The sequence below is a fragment of the Mobula birostris genome, chromosome 2 (genome assembly GCF_030028105.1).
Source record: "Mobula birostris isolate sMobBir1 chromosome 2, sMobBir1.hap1, whole genome shotgun sequence".
Classification (NCBI taxonomy): Eukaryota; Metazoa; Chordata; class Chondrichthyes; order Myliobatiformes; family Myliobatidae; genus Mobula; species Mobula birostris.
The window spans coordinates 62,867,278-62,888,419 of record NC_092371.1 but is presented as its reverse complement, the minus strand read 5'-3'; the positions used below and the strand labels follow the sequence as shown (position 1 = coordinate 62,888,419).

General features: G+C 41.1%; 1 protein-coding gene across 5 annotated transcripts in view; it reads right to left on the bottom strand.

Moving 5' to 3' along the window:
• The window catches only part of LOC140187049 (band 4.1-like protein 1), a 337,723-nt gene extending 317,376 nt beyond the window's left edge, over positions 1–20,347 (bottom strand). For all 5 annotated transcript variants that reach the window (XM_072241962.1, XM_072241954.1, XM_072241998.1 and 2 more), the window contains exon 1: positions 20,179–20,347. The gene's annotated coding sequence lies outside the window, so the exon portion shown is untranslated. The remainder of the gene's footprint in view (positions 1–20,178) is intronic.
• Between the last annotated feature and the right edge of the window lie 795 nt (positions 20,348–21,142).

Sequence of the window (21,142 nt, the reverse complement as noted above, 5' to 3'; positions counted from 1 at the left end):
ATAAAGAGATCCTATTCTGGTTGGCTGCCAGTTACCAGCGGTGTCGCACAGGGGTCCGTGTTGGGGCCGCTTCTTTTTACGTAGTACATCAACGATTTGGATTATGGAATAGATGGCTTTGTGGCTAAGTTTGCTGATGATACAAAGATAGATGGAGGGGCCGGTAGTGCTGAGGAAACAGAGAGTCTGCAGAGGGACTTGGATAGATTGGGAGAATGGGCAAAGAAGTGGCAAATGAAATATAATATTGGAAAGTGTATGGTTATGCACTTTGGCAGAAGAAATAAACTAGCAAACTATTATTTGAATGGGGAGAGAATTCAAAGTTCTGAGATGCAACGGGACTTGGGAGTCCTCGTGCAGGATACCCTTAAGGTTACCCTCCAGGTTGAGTCAGTGGTGAAGAAGGCGAATGCAATGTTGGCATTCATTTCTAGAGGAATAGAGTATAGGAACAGGGATGTGCTGTTGAGGCTCTATAAGGCACTGGTAAGACCTCACTTGGAGTACTGTGGGCAGTCTGGGCTCCTTATTTAAGAAAGGATGTGCTGACGTTGGAGAGGGTTCAGAGAAGATTCACTAGAATGATTCCGGGAATAAGAGGGTTAACATATGAGGAACATTTGACTGCTCTTGGACTGTACTCCTTGGAGTTTAGAAGAATGAGGGGAGACCTCATAGAAACATTTCAAATGTTGAAAGGGATGGACAGAGTGGATGTGGCAAAGTTGTTTCCCATGGTGGGGTAGTCTAGTACGAGAGGACATGATTTAAGGATTGAAGTTTGCCCATTCAGAACAGAGATGTGAAGAAATTTTTTTAGCCAGAGGGTGGTGAATCTGTGGAATTTGTTGCCACGGGCAGCAGTGGAGGTCAAGTCATTGGGTGTATTTAAGGCAGAGATTGATAGGTATCTGAGTAGCCAGAGCTTCAAAGTTTATGGTGAGAAGGCAGGGGAGCGGGACTAAATGGGAGAATGGATCAGCTCATGATAAAACGGCAGAGCAGACTCGATGGGCCGAATGGCCAACTTCTGCTCCTTTGTCTTATGGTCTTAATGAAATATCGCCACTGTCTTGCCTTCTTTATAGCTGCATCACATCTCGCTCATCTCAACCTATCTGGAAACTTTTACATGGCTAGTCACACCTTCTGCTTCCAACATACATTTAATCCTGTGCAGATGGGTGGGAATGCTCTTGCAGTTCTGTTTTTGCATCCCAACCATAGCCAAATACCAACAGAGGCATTAATCGCTAATGGCCTTTAAGAATCCACTGTAGGACTTCTCTCATTTTTCTTCTAGTCCAGTGCTTCAGCATGTACACCCTTACTACCTCCTCCCCACTGCCCCCCCCCCAATCACCCATAACATCCAATTCTACACCATGGCCTCCTCTTGAGTTTTCCTCATTGGTATGCAACACTAAAGCAACCAAAATTTCCAATTGACTCTGGTATGGCTGAAACAACACATTTGATCAGTCATTAACTTTATCCATTTTCCTTACACATGTCCAAAACTATATCAGGTTGTTTGTAACCTTAATGCTATATTTGACATCTAGTTTGCGCCACACACCGTCAGTGTCACCAAGGCCACCTACTTGGACCAATGCAGCAAAACTCAATTTAAATCTTGCCAGAGCTCAAGTGCTGTCAAAATCTACATCCACACTTTTATTACGTCCTGGCTTGACAGTTCAGATTCACCCCAATTCAGCTAAGGGAACGTTTTATACTTGAGTTCTTTCACTTACCAAATGACTTGCTTTCCTCCCTACTCCTGTGCTTGAAGATTCCCAGCGGCTCAAAATTAAGTTCTTAACTTGTCTTATCCTCCAATCCTTAAGTTCTCTTCCACCTCCATAATCCTCTTCAAAATCTGCTTCCAGGTAATTCTCATCTTTGCTCAACTTAAAAAGCCTACGTTTTTGACCATGTCTTTGGTCATCATCTCTTTTGGTGGTTCAGTGGTAATTTTGGTAATGATTCTGAAGTAGCAATAACTTCTTTCTAATTTTTATGGCTCCTGGATTTACTGAGTATACCCAGAAGAAAACAGATCTTAGAGTTGTATATGATACTTCGACAATAAATTTACTTTGAACTTCTGAACTTTGAAGAAACATAATACAATCAATGAAAGACCACAACCAACAGGATGGTTAAACAACCCATGTGCAAAAGACAGCAAACTGGGGAAAAAATAAATAATAAATTTTAAAAGCAATAAATATAAAGAACTTGAGATAAATAGTCCTTGAAAGTGAGTCCATAGGTTGTGGGAACAGTTCACTGATGAGGCAAGTGAAGTTATTTCCTTTGGTTTAAGAGCCTGATAGTTCAGGGGTAATAACTGTTCCTGAACCTGGTGGTGTAAGTCCTGATGCTTCTATACCTTCTTGGGGTGGGGGCAGGGTGGAATTCCCTGACAATGGATGCTGCATCCTGTGACAGCACTCCGTGTAAATGTGCTCAATATTGGGGAGGGTTTTACCTGTGATGGACGGGGTCATACCCAATATCCATTAATATTTGAAGGATTTTCCATTCAAGGGCATTGGTGTTTCCATACCAGGCCATGATGAAACCCGTCAATATTCTTTCCACTGCACATCTGTAGAAGTTTGTCAAAGGTTAGATGTCATGCCAATTCTTTGCAAACTTCTAAGGAAGAAGGAGCACTGTTGTGTTTTCTTCGTCATTGTATTTACGTGCTGAACCCTGGACAGAGCTGCTGAAATGATAACATTGAGGAATTGTAAGTTGCTCACCCTCGCCAGCTCTGACCCCCGATGAGGACTGGCTCATGGACCTTCAGTTTCCACCTATTGAAGTCAATAATCAGCTTCTTGGTGTTGTTGACATTGAGCAATTGTTGTTGTGGCACCGCTCAGCCATATTTTCAATCTCCCTCCTATGTACCAATTCGTCACCGCCTATGATTTGGCCAATGGCAGTATTGTGGTCAGCAAACTTAAATATGACATTGGAGCTGTGCTTAGCCTCACAGTCATAAGCACAGAGTGAGTAGAGCAAGGGGCGAACCACACAGCCTTGTGGTGCACCTGTGCTAAAGGAAATGGTGGAGGAGATGTTATTGCCAACCCAAACTGATCTGGGTCTGCAACTGAGACAAATGAGGATCCATTGCACAAGGAAGTATTGAGGCCGAGGTCTTGAAGATTATTGATTAGCTTTGAGGGGATGATGGTATTGAATGCCTAGATGTAATCGATAAAGAACATCTGGATGCATGCATCTTTGCTATCCAGCTTTTCCAGGGTTGAGTGAAGAGCCAATGAAATAACATCTGCTGCTGACTTATTGCGCTGGTAAGCAAGTTGGAGCAGATCCAATTTGCTTCTCGGGCAGGAGGTGATGTTTAATTACCAACCTCTCGAAGCACTGCATCACAGTGCATGCAGGTGCTACCAGATGGTGGTCATTGACGTAGGTTACCACATTCTTCTTGGACACTGACATAATTGAAGCCTACTTAAAGCAGGTAGGTTCCTCAGATTGTAAAGCGAGAGGTTAAAGATCTCATGTTCAGGCAGGTATCCCATCCGAGCCGGATGCTTTCCACAGGTTCACCCTCCTGAAGGATGCTCACACGTCAGCCTCAGAGACTGAAATCACAGGTTCATTAGGGGGCTGTGGGAGTTTGTGATACTTCCTCCATGTTTTGACAGTCAAAGTGAGCAAAGAAGGCCTTGAACTCATTTGGGAGTGAAGCCTTGCAGTCACCTTGCTTTCATTTTGTAGGGGGCAATAGCATTTAAGCCCTGCCACAACTGTTGAGCATCTTTCAGTGATACAACTTTGGTCTGGAATTTCCTCTTTCCACACGAGATGGTTTAACAGATCATACTTCAACCTCTTGTATTTAATTTGGTGGCCAGACCCGACTGTCACTGATCTGGCCCACAGAAGATTTGGGATCTCATGGTTCATCCAAGGCTTCTGTTTGTGGAAGACTCTGAATGATTTTGTATGGAGGGGGGAAAAGTTTAAAGGGAACATTAGGGGGGGCTTCTTCACACAGAGTGGTGGGAGTTTGGAATGAGCTGCCAGACAAGGTGGTAAATGCGGGTTCTTTTTTAACATTTAAGAATAAATTGGACAGATACATGGAAGGGAGGTGTATGGAGCTATATGGTCCGTGTGCAGATCAGTGGGACTAGGCAGAAAATGGTTCGGCACAACCAAGAAGGGCCAAAAGGCCTGTTTTTGTGCTGTAGTTTTTCTATGGTTTCTCATTGTTTTTATAAAGTCCATAACAACTGTGGAGTATTCATTCAGATTCCCTAACGAGTCCTTGAACAAGGCCCAGTTCACTAAATTGAAGCTTTTCTGTAGCCGCTCCTCTGCCTCCCGCGACCACCTCTTTATTGTCCTCATCTCTGCAGCCTTGCTCTTTAGCTTCTGCCTGTATGCAGGTAGGACAGCGAAGTGATCGGGTTTCCCAAAATGTGGTCTAGGTATCAAACCTTAAACTTTTTAAACCTCAGATCTTAACTGAGTCTCTGTTTCTAAAGAAGAAACCGATCGATCTTCAACTTTCCTCAAAGTATACCTTTGTAGCACTGAGATTTTCTCTGTGGTATAACCACATCTTTCCTGTACTTCTCAGCACTCAAGTTGTGGTCTATTTTGATAACATAACCTCCTAGCTCTTATATTCTATGCCGCAGCTAATGAAGGAAAGCATCTTTGATAACTTCTTTGATCACATTATTAATCTATCTAACTACAGAGGAAGGATCTGTGAGCATGCACATCAAGGTCCTCCTGTTCTTGCACACTCTTTTATATCTTCCCATTGTACATTCCTACCATGTTGCACCACTCCAAAGGCATTACTTCTACAGATTAAATTCTATTTCATGACATTCCTGTCCAACCGACCAGACCATTTATAATGTTTCTATGGTCTAAACTTTTCACCAGTCAGTCACACACAAACAATTTCTGGATCATTTGCAAAACTTTTCGTCGCACTCTCTACATCAAAGTCTAAAAAAATTAATACACATTGCAGAAAGCTGGGGACAGAGTCCCACACCCTGTGAAGCCACAGTGATAGCAGTGTTCCAAGCTCAAATACACACGTCAACGATTAGTCTTTTACTTCCTGATGACGAATTATTATTTGACCAACCTGATAAATCCATGTAAACTATATCAAACAGAGTTTCTTTATCACCTTCTCTTACCTCTGAAGTTAGTCAAGCATGACCATCCCTGAGCAAATACATGCCTGACCCTTAAAGTGGATTCCAATGATGTACTGACCAAAGTACCTCCGGCTGTAATTAATTGGTGTATTCCTTCCTGTGTTCTTCAATAACAGTGCATTATTAGTCCTCTAGTCCTCTTGCAGTGAGAATTTTAAAGTGTAGTGCTTCCACTGCTGGAATTCCCAATCTTTTTGATGCCTTGGACCCCTACCATTAACTGAGGGATCAGTGGACCTCAGGTTGGGAACCTCTGCTCCACAGTACCCTCTCTTTTTCACTTGAGGTTATATCTCATCAGGCCAAGCAATTTATCTCTTGAAAGGTGATAAATTATTTACTTACTATTTTAATACATTTATCCTAACCAATAGTTTTTCACCTGCCCCCCCACCATTAGTAACACTTCCTTCACTTACGGAAAAATTTGCAAAATTTCCATTCTAAATATCAACACAGGTTACCATCTGAGCGCCAGTCTTTCCTTGTCTATTCTCTTTGCTTCATGCATTTGTAAAAGGTCTTTGAACTTTCTTTGACTAGCCAATATTTTGCATGCCTACTTTTTAGATTTCCTAATTTCACTGCATAAGATGTGGAGTTAGTGAACTGAAATCACTTCCAGTGAAAAAAGTCTGAAATTGCTTTTAAAATATATCTGCAGTGCTCCATGTGCAACAGAAAAGCTAATTTTGGATTTTGTTGATGAATTAGCAGTCACTGCTCAGATAACACAAAAGGCTCCAAAGTACACTGTCTGTTTGATGATCATTAGATAACTGACTATATTTACACTCATTTCCTTTCTTCATCACCGATGTGCATCCACAGATTTATAAAGCATGCAAACGCACTGTTATAGTAGTTTGTGGCAGATGTTAATAGAGTCAACACTCAGCCCAACACATTTGATGGCACATTTGTCAAGTGGCCTACTAGACTTTTGAAAAGAAGAATTTTGTGAAAGCATGAAAACTGTTGACAGATAGCACACAGACTTCCCTTAAGCAAACTTGCTCCTAGCTATAAGAATCATTGGCAACTTCTTCTGTCACTTAGCTGATAAAAAAAAAACTTGAGGAACTGTGGTTCTGTTCTTATACCCGATGTATTGCTAAATAAAACACCAAATAATGGTTGCATAGTTATAGGGTCACAGTGAGATACAGCAGAGTCAGCCCTTTGGCCCATCAAGCCTACACTGACCATTAACCATCCATTCATACATGAATCCCACCCATGGACGATGATTTCTAGGTCATAATCAGATTCTCAAGAACTTACAGAACCAACTTTATTAATGATTTTTTTAACAAAATCTTCATAGAGGTGAATATTATTTCTCAGTTATCTTCCCAAATACCTAAGTGCACTGACAACAAAATTGCAGAGTCATATAGGCATAACAGGGAAATGAATAAAAGACACCATAGAGAAAGCAGTCTTCCACAAGTCAAAATATCTGCCCAGGTAGAAACAGGGATACAAAATGTTCTCAGCAAGTAGAGCAAAATATTTGAAGACAGTGTTTATAAAAAGCACAGTATTTGAAGTAATTTTTCAAACAGATGAAGTAACAAATAGAAAAATCAATATGGAATATTATCTATTGCCAATTGTTAAATGCCTTGTCACAGAAACTGATAGTCATTTTAACTAAATGGATGCAAACAGGTTAAATTAACATTGGAAGTAAAGGTATCCAACCAGAATTGGCTCAAATGCTAAATTTATGGTGCTGAACATTTTTATTAAGGAGTCTTCAATAAATTTCTATAACAGAGATCATTCCCAATGAAAATGCAAATATATTTGAAGGACATCTATGCGAAGTTAATCAATTAGCAAAACATGCCTTTCTCAGGCATCTTCAAGTGCTTCCAGCAATTGCCACCAAGCTACCTGAAATTTTCCTGTTTTAAGAAATACCTACTTGTGGAAACATGAGAAGAAAAGATCCCTGTCCATCATCCCAGCCAACATCCTAAATAACAGCATGCTGCAATCTTGGCCTTTGTTACAGGATCATTACCCCCACTTTCCTCCATTCAGAAATGCTACCCTACTTATTTGTCCACTGAGTATTTTCAATGTCAGACTTATGTTAATTAGAGAGACAGCACGGTTACTGGCTGTTTTGGTCCAATGAGCCCATGCCACCCAATTACACCTATGTGACCAATTGATCTAGAAACCCATACACCTTTGGAATGTGGTAGGAAACCAGCGCACCCAGAGAACATACAAAGTCCTTACAGACAGTGGGAGGAAATGAACCCAAATTGCTTGCACTGTAACTGCTATGCACCCCTAATTACTGTTTGTCTTTTAACAAGACTGTTTAAGAGATAAACAGTCCATGACTTTTGGATCACAATCTTTGGAAACTTTTCAATATATTTAGTTCAATGGGTTGACATCATCATTCATGTCAGACCTAATTGCTATCATATTCAGTACTCAAGACAACAACATGAAGGTGGGACATTGCCCAAAATGTTTTTTTTAAAACAAGTTAAAATTTCAACTATCAGACTTGATGCTTCAGATTGCCAACACTGTAGTTCAAGAATAAGGAACAGGTGGTGGCAGGAATTGTTATGCCTTTTCAGGATAAATTCTAACCACTTCCAGGAGGGTACTGCAGGGAGTACTGCCCTGAGGGATGGCACAATTCATTTCAACTGTCCTTGTAAATTAATTACGTTCATTGCAGGCCACAAAATTTTGCCCCTTAGTGTGTGGAGTTAGGTGAACAAAATCATGGCGTTATTAAGGGTTCTTCTGGTCTGAAAATAATCTTTGATTTGGATGTCCTAGTCAGGAAGTAGGACATCTTTATAATCACATGGGGCAGCTAGTCTCCTACTTCTCCTCCCCACTGGGGCTTCCTGACGCTCCTGCACTGACCATTAGCCATCAAACTGACAATGTTGAAATTTGCTTCAGCCATGTCCCAGCCTGGCTAGCTGTTAAAGATGGCCCATGCCAAGCTCTGATGGGTAGGGTATGTTGTTACGCCTAGGCAGGATTCCTCCCAGCAGTTCCTCCAAGTTATCACTGGGATAGTTAAAAGAAATAAGTTTTAACTTCTTTTAAATGATAGGAAATCTGAGCGATTATCACAAACTACAAAATCCAACTCAAGTATTACGTATCCTGGCACATACTTGACCACTGTTGGTTAGGTGTTTGGGCTGGGAACAAGGCATTCCAGAATGAATTCAAAATACAAAATTGATTAGCCATTTAAACTCCAGACACAAGTTATCGTTGTTCTATCTCACCACCTCAGCAAACTACCTTACCAGAAAAATTTGCAAGCTGCGCATAACAGACACTCTAACATTTAAACAAGGCAGGAAATTGACTTGGGCATCCCATTATTTTTCTGGCTAGTGGTCAATCCAAGCACGTTCTAAGCAATTTAAGTCTTTGTTTAGAGGAGACAGGGTCTGCTTATTAAAACAAATGGTCTTCTTCAGCCACAGAGCAGCAGAAAGCCTGAACTGTAACGGGAAGCACTCTGGCTCGCTCAGCTAGCTTGTCACTCTCAATCTGATCCCTGCAGATTGAAGTGTTGTCTTTCACATGGCAGTCTCACTGCTCCTATCAAAACTGTTTCATCTGATAATGAAGCAGCAGATACCTCTGTGACATCCATATGTCGGTACCTGATCATCAGCTTTCCTACTGAATGAGTACTGTCTGCTAAAAAAAAAACAATATATTATGAAGACGCAGAAATTTAAGCAATGGGTATCAAATTAAAACAAAAGGTAATTAAACCTCATTTAATTAATAATTCATTTATTCTGACTGATTTAGCATAGTCAAATTAGAGTTATGAAAATTCTTAATATGAAGGTATCCCTATGTCAGACTTTGCTCCAACCAGCTATACTGAGATATGCAAAATGCCAGGTACACATACATTCTGCAAAAAAACTAAAATTGATTACATCATGCAGCCCTTTCTAATTCAAAAATCAGAGGTTGAGGTGAAGTGTTTCTGAACACTCTTAATGAAGGAACTCTTGAGCACCTGGGGCCAACCGCATGGAGGCTGTTGTTAACTACATAATCCAGATATTTGGTCAGGAGGGAGAGGCAGTCTCATGGGAGTGTTAAGGAGGGCTGACAGTGAGGCCGGGAGATGAACTGCAGCCTGTTTATTGGGTGGTGTGGAATATTGGGTAGAATATGCCTTCGTCTTCAGCTCTACTTGATAGTCAGTTTAGTTTAACAACTCACCTGCAGCCCTTCTTGTCACTCTGTAACATGATGCCAGTGGGACATAGTCCTAGCTTTTTTTGAAGCATCTCTGGTACTTTCTTCCTCAAGGCCATCAGTGAAAGAAATTAGGGATTAGTTATGGATAACACACCCCATTTTTTCCTCAAAAGCTTTTATTAAGAAAATAACGGAGAGCTCTCCAGCTAATTTCAGACGGATACTCAAAGATGCTTAGGAAATTGTGGAATACCGCCCTCCCCAAAAAAAAAACACAGAATCTGTATCACTGGCAAAAACAAGAGATCCTGCACATCATGAACACAAGAAATTCTGCAGATGCAGGAAATTCAAAGTGACACACATAAAATGCTGGAGGAACTCAACAGGTCAGGAAGCATCTGTGGAGAGGAATAAACAGTCAATGTTTTGGTCTGAGACCCTTCATCAGGACCGATTTTTTTAAAAAAGAGTACCGACGAAAAGTCTCAGCCTGAAACGCTGACTGTTTATTCCTCCTCATAAACGCTGCCTGACCTGCTGAGTTCCTCCAGCATTTTGTGTTAATCTGTATCACTGGATTTCTCGGTCTTTGTCATGGTAAAATGTTTAAATTGGTTACTCACAATCAATGTCCAAAGTATAATGTTATTTGTAAAACTGGTTGAGTGAATATTCTATTCAAATGTCATCCAAATGTTTTACTAGGGCAGAATCACAGAAACACAGTAGAGAACTTATGCAATTACTCACAAGTCTGTTTGTGTTAGTTGTAGGCATTTGTTTCACAAAAGTAAACAAGGTCCATACACACCACAATGAAAAAGCTATTTTAGGTTATGCAATGCTTAGCACTTTGCTCTCCTGTCTGAGAGCAAAGCCTAAACTTGACTGATTGCGACAGCTTCAGATCATTTAAACTTCATCCAGATCATTAAGCCATTACCATCCCTGTCTGACACTCTTTTGCATGTTTCAGCTTTCCAGTTTGAAATACACAGATCATTTTCCCCAAACACCCAACAAATTGTGTCAGTATAGGAACTGACTAAACAGTGCTTTATGCCAGAGCATGTTACAAGCCTACAACAATGGCAGCCTCCATTTTGATGGCATGTTTCACGAAAAACATTTGCAGGAAGTTAAAAACATTTAGGGTGCTGTAAGTATTTTAGCGCCAAAGTGATCCAAGTTTGTTGGTGGAATTACAGGCCTCAGGATATGGGCAGCTGAATATAGTCTGGCAAAATCAGAAGAGGTCAGAAATGGAGTGTGGATTTTTCCAAAAGGTTGTAAAACTGGAAAAGGGAGCAGAGATTCAAAGGTGCAAAAGGAAGGGTAGGAATTCTAAATAACGGTATTGCTTCACCAGTATCCATGGTAGATCTGCCTGAACAAGGAGTAAGTGAGTACATGGGCAACAGAGTTTTACATGTCTATTTACACAGAGTAGAAGAGACTAGCCAGTAGGGTGTTGCAAGGGTCAGGATTGGGAGGCAACAAAAGGCACAGCTGATCCCATGGAAGTAAGAAGAGGTGGGCTTCGTGATGGGATGTACATTTGATCTGAAGCCATCTCAGATTACGCATGTTTATGAACACGCTTGTTCAGTCGTAAACTTTAAATAGTGGGAGATAGAAATGTCAGTTAGGTAATACTTCACTCATAAACATATATTGGAGAATATTTCTCCTCATCTAGCACTGTCTGCCAGACAAGCCAACAGATAATTTAAAATCTTGCCAATACAAGAGAAAATTTAAGCTATTTAACACACAACCAGCATACTGAAAAAAATAATGTCCATTAGAAGACTTTACAACAAACATACATAGAAACATACATAGAAAATAGGTGGAGTAGGCCATTCGGCCCTTCGAACCTGCACCGCCATTTATTATGATCATGGCTGATCATCCAATTCAGAACCCCGCCCCAGCCTTCCCTCCATACCCCCTGACCCCCGTAGCCACAAGGGCCATATCTAACTCCCTCTTAAATATAGCCAATGAACTGGCCTCAACTGTTTCCTGTGGCAGAGAATTCCACAGATTCACCACTCACTGTGTGAAGAAGTTTTTCCTAATCTCCGTCCTAAAAGGCTTCCCCTCTATCCTCAAACTGTGGCCCCTCGTTCTGGACTTCCCCAACATCGGGAACAATCTTCCTGCATCTAGCCTGTCCAATCCCTTTAGGATATTATGTGTTTCAATCAGATCCCCCCTCAATCTTCTAAATTCCAACGAGTACAAGCCCAGTTCATCCAGTCTTTCTTCATATGAAAGTCCTGCCATCCCAGGAATCAATCTGGTGAACCTTCTTTGTACTCCCTCTATGGCAAGGATGTCTTTCCTCAGATTAGAGGACCAAAACTGCACACAATACTCCAGGTGTGGTCTCACCAAGGCCTTGTACAACTGCAGTAGTACCTCCCTGCTCCTGTACTCGAATCCTCTCGCTATAAATGCCAGCATACCATTCGCCTTTTTCACCGCCTGCTGTACCTGCATGCCCACTTTCAATGACTGGTGTATAATGACACCCAGGTCTCGTTGCACCTCCCCTTTTCCTAATCGGCCACCATTCAGATAATAATCTGTTTTCCTATTTTTGCCACCAAAGTGGATAACTTCACATTTATCCACATTAAATTGCATCTGCCATGAATTTGCCCACTCACCCAACCTATCCAAGTCACCCTGCATCCCCTTAGCATCCTCCTCACAGCTAACACTGCCACCCAGCTTCGTGTCATCCGCAAACTTGGAGATGCTGCATTTAATTCCCTCATCCAAGTCATTAATATATATTGTAAACAACTGAGGTCCCAGCACTGAGCCTTGCGGTACCCCACTAGTCACCGCCTGCCATTCTGAAAAGGTCCCGTTTATTCCCACTCTTTGCTTCCTGTCTGCTAACCAACTCTCCACCCACACCAATACCTTACCCGCAATACCGTGTGCTTTAAGTTTGCACACTAATCTCCTGTGTGGGACCTTGTCAAAAGCCTTCTGAAAATCCAAATATACCACATCCACTGGTTCTCCCCTATCCACTCTACTAGTTACATCCTCAAAAAATTCTATGAGATTCGTCAGACATGATTTTCCTTTCACAAATCCATGCTGACTTTGTCCGATCATTTCACCGCTTTCCAAATGTGCTGTTATCACATCCTTGATAACTGACTCCAGCAGTTTCCCCACCACCGACGTTAGGCTAACCGGTCTATAATTCCCCGGTTTCTCTCTCCCTCCTTTTTTAAAAAGTGGAGTTACATTAGCCACCCTCCAATCCTCAGGAACTAGTCCAGAATCTAACGAGTTTTGAAAAATTATCACTAATGCATCCACTATTTCTTGGGCTACTTCCTTAAGCACCCTGGGATGCAGACCATCTGGCCCTGGGGATTTATCTGCCTTCAATCCCTTCAATTTACCTAACACCACTTCCCTACTAACATGTATTTCGCTCAGTTCCTCCATCTCACTGGACCCTCTGTCCCCTACTATTTCTGGAAGATTATTTATGTCCTCCTTAGTGAAGACAGAACCAAAATAATTATTCAATTGGTCTGCCATGTCCTTGCTCCCCATAATCAATTCACCTGTTTCTGTCTGCAGGGGACCTACATTTGTCTTTACCAGTCTTTTCCTTTTCACATATCTATAAAAGCTTTTACAGTCCGTTTTTATGTTTCCTGCCAGTTTTCTCTCATAATCTTTTTTCCCCTTCCTAATTAAGCCCTTTGTCCTCCTCTGCTGAACTCTGAATTTCTCCCAGTCCTCAGGTGATCCACTTTCTCTGGCTAATTTGTATGCTTCTTCTTTGGAATTGATACTATCCCTAATTTCTCGTCAGCCACAGGTGCACTACCTTCCTTGATTTATTCTTTTGCCAAACTGGGATGAACAATTGTTGTAGTTCATCCATGCAACCTTTAAATGCTTGCCATTGCATATCCACCGTCAATCCTTTAAGTGTCATTTGCCAGTCTAAGCTAATTCACGTCTCATACCTTCAAAGTTACCCCTCTTTAAGTTCAGAACCTTTGTTTCTGAATTAACTATGTCACTCTCCATCTTAATGAAGAATTCCACCATATTATGGTCACTCTTACCCAAGGGGCCTCTCACGACAAGATCGCTAATTAACCCTTCCTCATTGCTCAAAACCCAGTCCAGAATAGCCTGCTCTCTAGTCGGTTCCTCGACATGTTGGTTCAAAAAACCATCCCGCATACATTCCAAGAAATCCTCTTCCTCACCACCTTTACCAATTTGATTCACCCAATCTACATGTAGATTGAAGTCACCCATTATAACTGCTGTTCCTTTATTGCACACATTTCTAATTTCCTGTTTAATACCATCTCCGATCTCACTACTACTGTTAGGTGGCCTGTACACAACTCCCACCAGCGTCTTCTGCCCCTTAGTGTTACGCAGCTCTACCCATATCGATTCCACATCTTCCCGGCTTATGTCCTTCCTTTCTATTGCGTTAATCTCTTCTTTAACCAGCAACGCCACCCCACCTCCCCTTCCTTCATGTCTATCCCTCCTGAATATTGAATATCCCTGAACGTTGAGCTCCCATCCCTGGTCACCCTGGAGCCATGTCTCTGTGATCCCAACTATATCATAATCATTAATAACAATCTGCACTTTCAATTCATCCACCTTATTACGAATGCTCCTTGCATTGACACACAAAGCCTTCAGGCGCTCTTTTACAACTCTCTTAGTCCTTTTACAATTATGCTGAAAAGTGGCCCTCTTTAATGCTTGCCCTGGATTTGTCGGCCTGCCACTTTTACTTTTCTCCATAGTACTTTTTGTTTCTACCCTCACTTTACACCCCTCTGTCTCTCTGCACTGGTTCCCATCCCCCTGTAGTGAACTAACCTCCTCTCGCCTAGCCTCTTTAATTTGATTCCCACCCCCCAACCATTCTAGTTTAAAGTCACCTCAGTAGCCCCCGCTAATCTCCCTGCCAGGATATTGGTAGTGTATGGAAGTGTTTCCAGTAAAGATGAGTTATTCCATTCAGGGGAGGATTCAACACATTTTAGAGCATCAGGCCTTAAAACAGAGCTCCAAACACCTGAAAACAATTTGAAAAGACCGAGAGTTTATGGTAAATTATACTATGTTATTATAGATGTTGAGTGCTTCACAGAGCAATTTACTCTTATCTGTAGTCAAATCTTTTCAGTACCAAAAACTAAAACTCACTATCAGAAGGGTGTACTACTTGTGACATCAGAGCATCCAAAGTTGCCTACTGCACAATGAGACAAAGATATTCTTCATATAATCCTGAAAGAATGAATCTATGATAATGGAGTGCTTCTTCAGCATTCCAATCAGCCGAGTATTGCGTCCTGAATGGGGATTTAAATCAGTGAGCTTTTAATTAGGGTTTGAAATAGTTTTAATTTGGGCTGGGCAGCTGCTAATCTTTACAAGTACCAACATAAATGAAGAAATACCCTGAAATATCAGTAGGGTCACCAAATTTACCAGTTGACCACAAGATAGAATAACTTCAAACATCTTTGTTTTCCAAAACACCAATAATCTTAGATTGGATACTCATTAATATGCCTCAAATTTTTTCATGCAGCCTGCTAAATCTAGTCTCTGTAGCACTCATCTATTGCCACTGGAAGTCAATCACTACTGTGGACCTCTTTCCAATAACGTTCTGTGCTCATGTTCACATGCCTACAAAAAAAATTATCCAAACATTTGTGAAAACAAATGGAGTGAACAATTCTAGAGCCTATTCATTCCCACATTACTTCAATCCGCTTCTTCAATCATCCGTTTGCTTTTTTCTGCTCATGGTCTCCTAAGATGCAACAACATTGAAATGTATAGAACATAGAATCATATAGCACAAGAACATGTCTTTAGCCCATGGTGCTATGTTAATTAAAATAAATTAACTAATCCCTTCTACGAAAATCCATATTCTTCCATTCTCTGAACATTCATATACCTATACCTAAACAGCTCCATCACCCTTGCCTTCTCTAGCAGCAAGCTCCAGGCCCAAGTAATACTCTGTTTCGATACGTCAGTAAGCAGCAAAAAACTGAGCAAATGATTTGAATGGGGGTTGTCTGTGTGCATGGGAGGGGGCAATGGGGGTTATTTGTGCGCATGGGAGGGGGCACTGGTGGTTGATGATCATGTTGCCATTTTTTTTGTGCAGGGGTGGGTTTGATATTTTTCTTGAACGACTTCCATGCTTTTCTTTGTTTCGTGGCTATCTGGAGAAGATAAATCTCAGATTCGTATAGGGCATACAAACTTTGATAGTAAGTCAACCTTTGAACCTGTTTTGAAAGGTATCAGCATTCACACAAAGATCTGACCAGAAGTTTTTGAAGCAAGATTAAATTATATAATGAAATTATTTTCTGACAGGCATACCAGTGATATACGATATGACTGTCATGCATTCTCATGTTATTTTATTTTTAAATTAAACTTCCATTAATTTTAACTACTTGGAGATAAGCTGATATCAGAACTGGGAGCATTCTGTGACTCAGGTAAGGCTGACACATTTGAAAACACACCAGATACAATTTCAAATAGACCTCCCAATGAAAGCACAGTATACAGTTGAGCATAAATGCTAATGGTAGGAGAATAACTTCTCCATTTGTCCTCAGATGTAGGCTTCAAGAATCAGGTGATTTTACGACATGGTCAAAAGGACTGCTATCTGCCCCAGCACTATAATAAAAGTGATTCTTCAGCTCCAGAAGTTTGTAAACCTATTGTGCAGGCAAAATTGTGCTAAGCACTAATGAAAGTGACTTCCATAACCACATTGTCAATTTTACTGCATCACATTTTTGTGCAGAGAAACACAATGACAGCAACACCGGTTAAGTTGTGCTAACAACTATACAAAATAACAATGAACACTGTCAACAGCAATGAAATATACTGTCTCCACTACTCTTGAGCTATAGATTTCTACCTCTCTCACTCAACTGAGATACAGCACCTTGAAAAAGTATTCGGCCCCCCCCCCCCAAATATTTTTACATTTTATTGTCTCACTTTCTAAATTTAAAATATACTGAAGTAGGATTTTTGAGCTAATTTACAAAGCATTGTGCATCATGTCAAATCAAAAGAAAAACTCCAATGCCTGTCAACATCCTGCTAAAAATTAAAAACCAAATTTGTGAGGCTGAAGTATTCATCCCCTTTGTTATCACAACACTAGCTTTCCTCAGGTACAATATACAGCATTACCTTACCAACTCACCCAATTTGACGAATGTAGAAAATTGGAGAAACACCCGTTTTCAATGAATTCATAAGACTAATTACCCCCTCTCTCTGTAAAGTCCAAAAGTAGGGTAGATTTTCAACAGACTAAACCAAAATGAAGACAAAAGCCCATTCAATGCAAGTCAGGGAAATAATAATAGAGAAGCACAAATCTGGGAAAGGGTACAAGACGATCTCAAAGGCATTGAACATACCTTGGAGAAAAAGTGAAAAAAATATGAAACCACAGCCTTGCTGCCTAGCTAAGACCCCTTTAAACTTAGTCGCTGGAGAAGAAGAGAGGCTACTGTGATGCCAACAGTCAATCTGAATGAGCTGCACAAGTCAGTAGCCACAACTGGAGACGTAGTTCATGGTTCCACAATCTCCAAGGCCTTGTACAAAAACAGCATTTATGGAAGAGAGGCAAGGAAGAAACCCTGGCAAAAAAAAGCATATCATTGTCCATAAAGACTTTTCAAAGTGTTACTTAGAAGATACTGTAAAGATGCGGTAGAAGGTCTAGTGGTCAGATGAGACTAAGGTGGAAATTTTTGGCCTCAACACTAAGTGGTACGAGTCATGTAAATCTAAATCAGCTGCATAACACCATTCCTACTGTAAAGTAGGTTGGAGGTAGCATCATGCTTGGATTGACAGAAAGATGACTGCTGCTGAATACAGAGAAATCCTAGATAAAAATCTGCTAGCCTCTGCCAGAAAGCTTAAACTGGGGAGGACAACGACCTGCTGAGGGCAACCATGGAGTGGCTTCAAATGAAAAAAAAAATGTCCTTGAGTCAGATCCCTGACCTTAACCCGATCAAACATCTCTGGCAAGACCTCAAGATTGCTGTCGACCACCACTCCCCAAGTAACCTGGAACAACTTGAGCAAGTTTGCAAGGAGGAATGGACAAATCTTGCTCCAGCGCATTGTACAAAGCTAATAGAGAATTATCCAAAAAGACTACAGGCTGTAATATCTCTGAGAGGTGGTTCAACTAAGCACTGAGCAAAGGGGGATGAATACTTCTGAACTGCTGACATTTCGGTTTTTGAATTTTTAAGTTTTTCACATTTTACGATATCCTGTTTTTGAGCTTTACTGTCAATAAAAGGAGTCGGTTGATTACAAATAAAAATTCTCAGTTAAATTGATCAAAATCTCTGATTGTAATATTTATGTGAACAAAAGGTTGGTGGCTGAATATTTTTACATGCCCAGAAATTAATGTTCATTCCATTATGAAAAATGGTTAATTTATGAAAAACAGAAACAGATGCTTGAAAGATCTGATTAATGTAGTCATATGATGCAAGTCTCTACACAATCATGGTCAATTGATTTATTGTAAAAGTATTCTCAGTTTCTAAATAGACATAAACTGTGCTATTCAAACTAACTCAAAAGTAATAAATGCAATTACAGCACTATGCTGCTTAAATTTTCTTGAAGAGACGTGGTATTATAGCATCACACACACGCAATGCTGGAGGAACTCAGCAGGTCAGGCAGCATCTATGGAAATGAATAAGCAATGTTTCAGGCCAAGAGTCCTGCTGAAGAATATCGGTGCCAAACAACCATGGTTTATTCATTTCCATAGATGCTGTCTGACCTGCTGAGTTCCCCTCAGCATTTTGTGTGTGTTGTTCTGGATTTCCATCATTGGCAGAATCTCTATGTTTATGGTATCTATAGAAAATTATACAATTCTATCATATTTATAGTCACTGCTTACCACACTTTAGAACAAAGTGTGACATCCTCCACATCTAATTCCTTTCTTAACAAGGAGACTACAGTATCCTGGCAAGGCAGTAGTCCGTCTGCGTATAGCAAGATTCCATAATCAGCTTTGGGGTGGTTACTTAAACACTTGAGAAGCTTAATATGGATGGAGATAATGTTGTTTGCGGTTTAGCAATTTGCTGCCGGTAAATCTCGTACTTCAAGCTAAACTCGCACTCTGTATATAAATGACAGTGCCTCCTACAATGCAGCAGTCTTTCAGTACCGCACTGAAGTACCTACCAGCCTAAACTGCTGCACTCAAATCCCAGTGGGAAATTTTATAGAAATAACCTCCTGACTCCAGAGACAGCAACGATACCAACTGAACCTCGCTCACAACGCGCCATTTTATTGAAAAAAAAGCTTCAATTAAACACCAATTACAAATAATATAGCCCATAGGTGTAACATTCCTTGCCCAAAGCACAACACACAGCTTTGACGTACTAATTAAGCGGCTGTGTGCCATTAACACACGGTTTCTTTTTGCATTTCCAATTCATATATACCTCAGTACCAAATCATATTTTGCATTTATTTTTCCTCATTTATCTTTCTCCACCTTAGCTCCTCTTTCAGTGTCATGAAGAAACGTAGTTTCGTTTTACTTTCAGGTATATAAAGGTAAATCGCGACGTATCAATGTTTCACAGAGTCCCTGGGAGTCCTTTAGTTGCCATTTTCCCCCACTAACAATGTAACTATGCAGACAGCACGTCAGAGCAGAGCAGACGGTGCTCCCCGCTGCTGGCCGAGGATTTTAAAAATAAAAGAATACTCCCAGAATGTCGGCGAACGACCTTAAATTAGCAAATAATCACCAGATTAAAGGCTATGCATGTGAGGTTGCAGCTTTAAGATGCTGACTCCTGTAAGCGGTCGGTTTTGATTAAACGCACTGGGGAAAGCTGCTTAAAATGAACACTTTACTAGGTGGAGATTTCTTTGTTCCCCCCCCCCCACCCCCGCCTACGCTGAGGATCTAGCTGCACTTCAAAAGAGTCTGTCGTTTCTGTCTACACGACCGAAGGTTCCGACACCAACAATCACACCCATACCAAGTCTGGACCGAGTTTAGGGGTGGGTGGGCGGGAATCTCGTCCCACAATTAACAGAAACCACTGTAGAGGGGGAAGAAGTGCTAAAGCAGATCATTTTACACCGATTACAACACTCCAGAACAGAGCTCCAATCGGGCCAGATCTCATGACTACACTGTTGGCTTTTACTGCCTGGTTCGATCCAGAGCCTGTGGGAATGGGTTCGATAGAAACAGCGATAGCAGTCGATTACACCAAGAACTACAGAGTGATTGTCGGGGGGGGGGGGGGGTGTACCGGGTCGCTAGCTTTCCAGCTCCGAACATTGCAAGTTGCCCAAAACTCTCTGCAATTGAAAAATAAGCAAACGAGAATCGTGCTTTATGTACGCGCTACCGATCAGTATTAAACGCCCATTAACTCGCTTCAATACGTATGGGTGGTAGTGAGAAGCAATGCAAAAAAGAACCCAGGTCAAAACGGTATTTTATAGCGATTTTACAACTGGAATCATTGCCGGGCGACTGACAAGATTCTGAAGGCCACGCAGTTTCACTCAGTACCTGAGGTGTCAAGAGGTTTGTCAGGTTTGCTGCGCGGGCGATGGTCATGAGGAACACGTTGTGATCGAGGAGTCGCTATCCTTGCGTTGACAGCTCCAGTCCAGAACTGTGAGGCGGTGGTATTGAAACGCTCAATGCGAGGTCTGAGGCAAACTGCGCGATTCGCCCGCTACACACCACGTATTAAAATCACTCGCCTGCCTCCAGCCCGGCCCAATGAGATCGCGTCGCCTCCAGCTTTAATCCCACAATTCTTTCACAGCAATGCAACAAATTCCATACCGCAGGAGGGAGAGACAGAGAGAGAAAAAAATACTGCAATTGCTATTAACTTCCGCCACGTGATGAACCACAGCAAAATTATTGTTTTTTAATCTCGTTAAAGAGCTCTCAGAAAAAAAATGGGATGTTCGGAAATCATAGATTACCCAGCAAGCAGATGGTGTGACTGCTCGGGGAGAGAATGCAGACACAAAGAGTCTTTCATGCAAGAATTTTTCTATAAACATTGGGAATAGCATCCGTTATGATTGTAAATAATCCTAATCGCACGTTATGGACTGCTGCATCTGAGCAGCAGTTTGAGGTTAACCCCACTTTAAAGATTTTGTTAGGCAATTTATTGCTGAATGTGCTTGTACAGTGATTTTTATTGTATTGGATTCCTAGACTACATAATGCCTCGGGTGAAGTTCAAAGTTACTCTTTAATTTTTTACAGAGCTGCTTTTAAACTCCTAAAACAAAACACAAATGAGCGTTATGAAGGCCACTCCGAGCATACAATTTACACCGAGTTTTCCCTGTCCAGGTTGTATTGTTTTTAATTGATAGTTGTAATGTACGCACGGGTGACATGCCAACAAATTTAAGGAATAAATATTGTAGTTTGATTTTGCAAGATGCTCCAGATTGTATTGGAAGCTTCAGTGCTTTGAACAGAACGTTTAATATATCTAGCATCC